Raw genomic sequence first — 5968 nt, forward strand, 5'->3', positions numbered from 1 at the left:
TGGGCTGAAAATATAGAGTTGCTAAGCATTACGGACACAAACATACAAGGTCTACAAAAACTGCGGGGACGTAATATATTGGCAGCATTTAGTTGAAGGCTTAAAGCTACTGTGGAGTTAAATCGAACTAGCTGCCAATTGCATTGATATTACTTATGACAAGTACATAATTAGCTTGACACTTAATACATAAGTCACTTAAATATGTTGCGTTATAATATCTATGTATTTATAAGTGAGAGATGATTTTATATAAGCTTTCTAAGTTACACGGTCATGAATAATACAAGACTCATCATAATGTAGGTGTATAGTATAAGAGATGATAAAAATCATAGGTCTTAAATCTATAAGAGATTTAATACGTTGGTGCTGAAATTATAGTGGTTCTAAAGTCAAATGCATTGAAATATGGCAGTGTCTAAATTTGAAAGACTAAAAAAACCTCTATCTCAAACAATCATTGGAATCAAATACATGCGCCATAAATATCAACCGCTTCGTAGCTCTATAGGGAACAAACAGCAACTGACGTTCAGTAGCACTGTAGATAACTAGCTTTTAGGACAATTCGATGGCACCCTAGGGTAGAAGATAGAGCCAGTAAATGTCCCTCTACTCTCCATAATCTAGCGATACTATCAAACCGGTGATCATGGCCGAGTGGTCTGAGATGTAAGACTTAGGCCTATCGAACTTGATCACTGGCCAGGCATGGGGTTCGAATCCCATCCCATCAAAATGTGAAACCATAGTATTTAGAAAACCCTCCAACCAAATAGCACAAGCTAAAAGAAAACAAGCTGCAGAATTTAAAATCACTACTTTTAATTCAGATACGAAAGAACCGGCAATAGTCCCTACTAAACAATTAGTGAAATATTTAGGAGCACAGTTAGACTACCTAATAAGATGCACAGGTCATGATGACACATAGTTAAATAAAGCTAGAAGCTGCTATAAAGCATTATCTAAACTTTTTCACAATAACAATATAAGCAAAGTTTTTAAATTATTTAGATTATTAATAACTATTATATTAAAAACTAGTAATTTATGTATTATAAATAATGATTATTTCAATTTTTTAAAATAATAATTTATATTAGTTAATTAGTGTGGAATCACGATTATTATTTAAACCTATCATTTGAAATCGTGGGACTTAGTATCACCATGTTTTATTTCATTTCTAGTCTAACTAGCGAGGCAATAGCCAGCGCCTCGATGTCATTTCTATTAAGGCACTAATAATTTAATATGACTGATAATGATAAAAACAATTATTCAACTGCCATTATAGAACGAGTCTGAAATTTTCATATTACCTTCTATCGAACATAGCGGATATGCGTGCGCATATATAGTCGTAAAGAGCGATTTGTAAGTATAGTAACGAAATCGTGGTTAGGTTCCGTAGTGTAGCGGTTATCACGTCTGCTTTACACGCAGAAGGTCGCCAGTTCGATCCTGGCCGGAATCATATTTTTTGTATAAAAAAAAATTAAAAATATTTATTTATTTAATTGCATTTTTAAGTTATGCTTTTCTTACAGTAAGGGGTGATTTATTGTATGATTTGTTTTAATTTATCTGATATATTTCATTCAAAGTAGATTATGTGGTAATTTTAATAACCTAGATCCTGTTTATGCTTATTTTATGATTTTCTACAAGATTGTTAAGAATTCATTTTCAATTTGATGTATATTGAAAAATTCGATCTGAAACAATCTATTCATCCCGTAGATAGAGTAATTTTTCTCAAAGTCTCAACTTTGAGTGACCGAATTTAGATTAAAAAGTCATAATAGAGGTACCATAGATTTATCACGGTATATAAGCATAGAATATCATAATATTTTTACGGTCTTTTTACTTTATGAATTGGAGATTTATCTTTGACCTTTTTTTTTATAAAAATAAGTGAAATCAGCCAAAAAACAGATTTCATCTGTAAAACGTGCGCCAAGTATGCATCTATGAGTGAAAATTATTGAAATCAAAGTAATCACCAAGTACCTGAGCGGCACACAATAAAAAGTTAAAATTTTTTTTCCGCGGATTAGGTATAATTTTTATATAATATAAAAAAAACAGTTAAATTTAAAAATTATAAGGATAAACTTGACGAGTCAATATCAACTTAAACAAGTCATAAATTATTATAGTACTAACTCGCCAAGTTTTTACTATGTGTGTACATAGAAAATGACGTTTCAAATTAACTATCTAATTCTCCTTTGCATTTGGAGCTAATAAACTTTACACTGTAAAAAAGCGCTGTTATGGACTCAATTTAACACCGCTTGATTAATACAATTAGGCTAACCCCTGATTTAGAAGTGGGTAGTTCCGGGAACATTCCGGATTGAACCTGGAATGTTTCCGGAGCGAAAAGGAACTAGTTTCTGGAATCGTATCCGTGGAACTATTTAATGTTTTTAATTCTCATGAAGGTTCAGTATTTAAAACGTAGACATATAAAATATTTCAGTGTACACACCATTATGCTATGCGACCTATGAGTTTAAGACGCATTCACGGCGAACTATATTATTGCACACCTCAAGCGCGAAAACACTGAGGGTGCTTTATGATCGCTCTAAATTTTTTATACTAAATAGAGAATGTATTATGATTGGTATGCAACTCAAAATTCCATAAAAATCACCAATCAAAAATTATTCTGCTGCTTCACTGCTTGTTGGAAATGATAGCAATGGCGGACAGAAAAGAACTAGTGAGTATACTAAAGTGAATTTTGAAGAACGATGGGATACGTATCCGACAAAAGATATAGTTCATGGAACTATACATGTCCGGAACTACCCACCTCTACCCTGATTCAAAGAAACGATTTGAAACGATTTGCAATGTTACACGGAAAAAAATTAATATTCGTCCCAAATAAATCGATTTATTTGTGACGTTTTTCTGAATATTTCTTGATAACTAATAAATATATTTGGTACAACTAAATATGATAGTTGATTCTAATAATATTATAATTCAACGAAAATATATACTTTGCTTGTGGTAAGTAATTGATATATTTGTGGTAAAGATATTAAATTTGTGACAAATAACGTAAAATTTAGCGATATTATACATCTATTTATTTGTAGCAATTGGATCATTTCTTTACCACAAATAAATTATTCATTTTACGCAATTAAACTACTCAAATATATTATAGGGGAAGGAGGGGGGTGGGTGGGTAGGGTAGGCAAAACTGCCGTGCTTAGGAAAAAGGCAGTAACTTCACTTACTGCTTTTCTATCTTCCCAATGTTAAATTAACATGGGAAAGATAAAAAGGCAGTAAGTGAAGTTACTGCCTTCTTCCTAAGCACGGCAGAAAACGGGGTACCTCCAAAATTGTATAGAAAAAAAATTTTATAATTTTAATGGATTTGAAACATTCCAAAATCACTTTTGTAAATAAAATTGAGCGTTATTTTGAAATTTTTTCTTGTTAAATTTTTCCAAAAATCAATTGACAGTTAAAAAATATTAATGACTTTTTATTTATGATAAAAACTATTAAAAATTTGTTTTTCTTCTTTTGTATCCAATAGTCATGTAAAATATAATTTTTCTTCATGTAAATTAATTGCAAAAAAATTCAACTTAATCAAATTCATTAAAAATCTAGAATTTTTTTTTTCTAATCGTTTTTAGGGGGTACTCCATTTTGCCCGCAAAAATAAAAAAAAATTTTTTTTAACGGTAACTGAAAATTTTTTCTATTTACTTCGAATATCATTAGAAAAAAAAAAGATTTAGTGTATTTGAGTCCTCGAAAACTTGGTATTTCCTTAAGTATCCTGTTTTGCCGCTCCCTCCCCTATATTTCTCATAATTAAATATTTATTTGGCCATATCCAAATATATGATATCTTTGGCTCAAAACAATCTTAGTCGGCTCGAACAAATCTTTTTCTTAGTGTAAATATCCATAAGAAGGTCGATTCAAAAGTATTGAAAGTATTCAAAAGCAAAAAAAATTTTTTTTTTCTAATCGTGTTAAATCGTTTCTTTTAATAAGGGACCCTTAGACACCAGTCAAAACACTTCAATATAGAAACCTACTCTAAAAGTGAGTGAAATTCACTAACAAATAGTGAATATTTACTAATTTTGACTAATTCAGTTTTACAGAGTGTCATTGAATACACTGAGAAAAAAAAGTACTATTTTCGAAACAAGAATTTCTTGGTTCAAGAAATCCGTTCAAAATATTTATTTTATTATTATTAATTATCAATTTCTTGAGAAAAGAGCATCAAATTTATTTCTGTTATTATATAAATTTGATATTATATTATGAGTAAACAAAAGAATAGCTTTACTTGAATTAAATAAAAATTATTTCCTTCAATTCTACGAATTCTTGAGACAAAATTATATATTCTTGGAAATTATCAAGAATATATGTTCTTGTATCAAGTAAATGTTCTTAACAAAAGTATTTTTTTTTCTCAGTGTAGTTTTCTTAAAATTTAAGAATAATACACTTATCCAAAATATTAAAGGAACAAAAAATTTTTATAAATTTTTTAGTGTTTTTTGGAAGGCTGTATTTCCGTGAAAAATGATCGTATCGAAAAAATAAAAAAAGAAAATTGAAGCTTGAAATCTCTAGTTTGAAGATCTTTCAGCCAAATAATTTTCAGCCACGGTTATTGAAGAATTATAAGAAATAAGACGGGACAAAACTTTTCTAAATTTTTTAGTTTTGTTTTTCAGGTCTACGGGGCCAGGAAAATTTTTTTCGAAAAAACCAATTCATGGCTCGTTTAGGAAATTTATTCAGCTACAATTTTTTTTTTTTTTTTTTGTTTCTCTGTACGACAATTTGCTGCGGAGATATCAACCTTCAAATGAAAAAGGATCCTTTTGTCTTTGATTATCGATATCTCAGCAACTAATGGTAGCACAGTAATTTAAAGGGCAGTTTGAAAAACTTGAATAAATTTCCTACAAGCTCCATTTTCGATTAAAAAAAAAAAAATTTTTATCCTTAATATCAATTTGATAAACCCACAAAAAGTGGTCATTTTCTGGTTTTCAAGTCAACTCATCGCTACTTTGCAAATATTGGTGGAAAGGTTAATGTTGCCAGGTGATTTTAAAGCTTAATGTACCCCCAAAAACCCTGGAAATTTTTTAGATTGATCCATTGAACCATTTGTCCGGGCCGATTGCTCAAAGTTTTACAAAACAATTAAAAGGAACAAGTTTTGTTCCTTAATTTGTGTAATCAATACCAATTTATTTGTTTTTGTTGATTTAAATAAATGATTAAGAGATTACAAGGTATCTACTCTCTTAAATTTGAAATAGTAAGAATAGTGGCTATTCATTATTTATTAGTGTGAAGTATATCACTTATTCAAATAGTGTATACTTTTTCCTAGCAATAAGTTAATATTCACTGCTAAATACTAATTTTCAATAATTGTTTTTTAAGAGAGTAAACAACAATAAATTTTTGTTCGGTTATTGCCCTTGGGCTTTGAAATTGACATATCGTTTTCACAAAGCGTCAATACCGGAGGATATTAAGTATATATATATATATATATATATATATATATATATATATATATATATATATATATTGCATCAATACTATCCATTATCACGATAAGAGTGCGAAGATATTTTCAAAGTGAGTGGAAGAATCTGGTAAAATGTATAGAGTTGTATATGGATGGATCGTGGGAACTGACAGTTGGTCTCTTGTTGTAGTGGTCGGAAGGTTCACGATTCCAGCCACCCTCGATGACAGGAAAACCAAGTGGCTTTTCAGGGCCGTCTATCCATACTCTGTTACTACTTAAGAAATATAACTTGTACTTTTCGGGTGAAATACTTTTATTTTATTATAATAAAATATAAAAAATAGTTTTGTTATATAACGATTGAATTTATTTTATTATATTAAAATATTAATCGATTTA

General features: G+C 29.6%; 1 non-coding gene across 1 annotated transcript; it reads left to right on the forward strand.

The window, feature by feature from the left end:
* The first annotated feature begins 1410 nt into the window (after window positions 1-1410).
* Window positions 1411-1483, forward strand: Trnav-uac (transfer RNA valine (anticodon UAC)). Its single transcript has one exon. It is a non-coding gene; the product is annotated as a tRNA-Val (tRNA).
* The last annotated feature ends 4485 nt before the right edge of the window (window positions 1484-5968 follow it).

Source organism: Microplitis demolitor, chromosome 1 (assembly GCF_026212275.2).
Source record: "Microplitis demolitor isolate Queensland-Clemson2020A chromosome 1, iyMicDemo2.1a, whole genome shotgun sequence".
NCBI classification, from domain to species: domain Eukaryota; kingdom Metazoa; phylum Arthropoda; class Insecta; order Hymenoptera; family Braconidae; genus Microplitis; species Microplitis demolitor.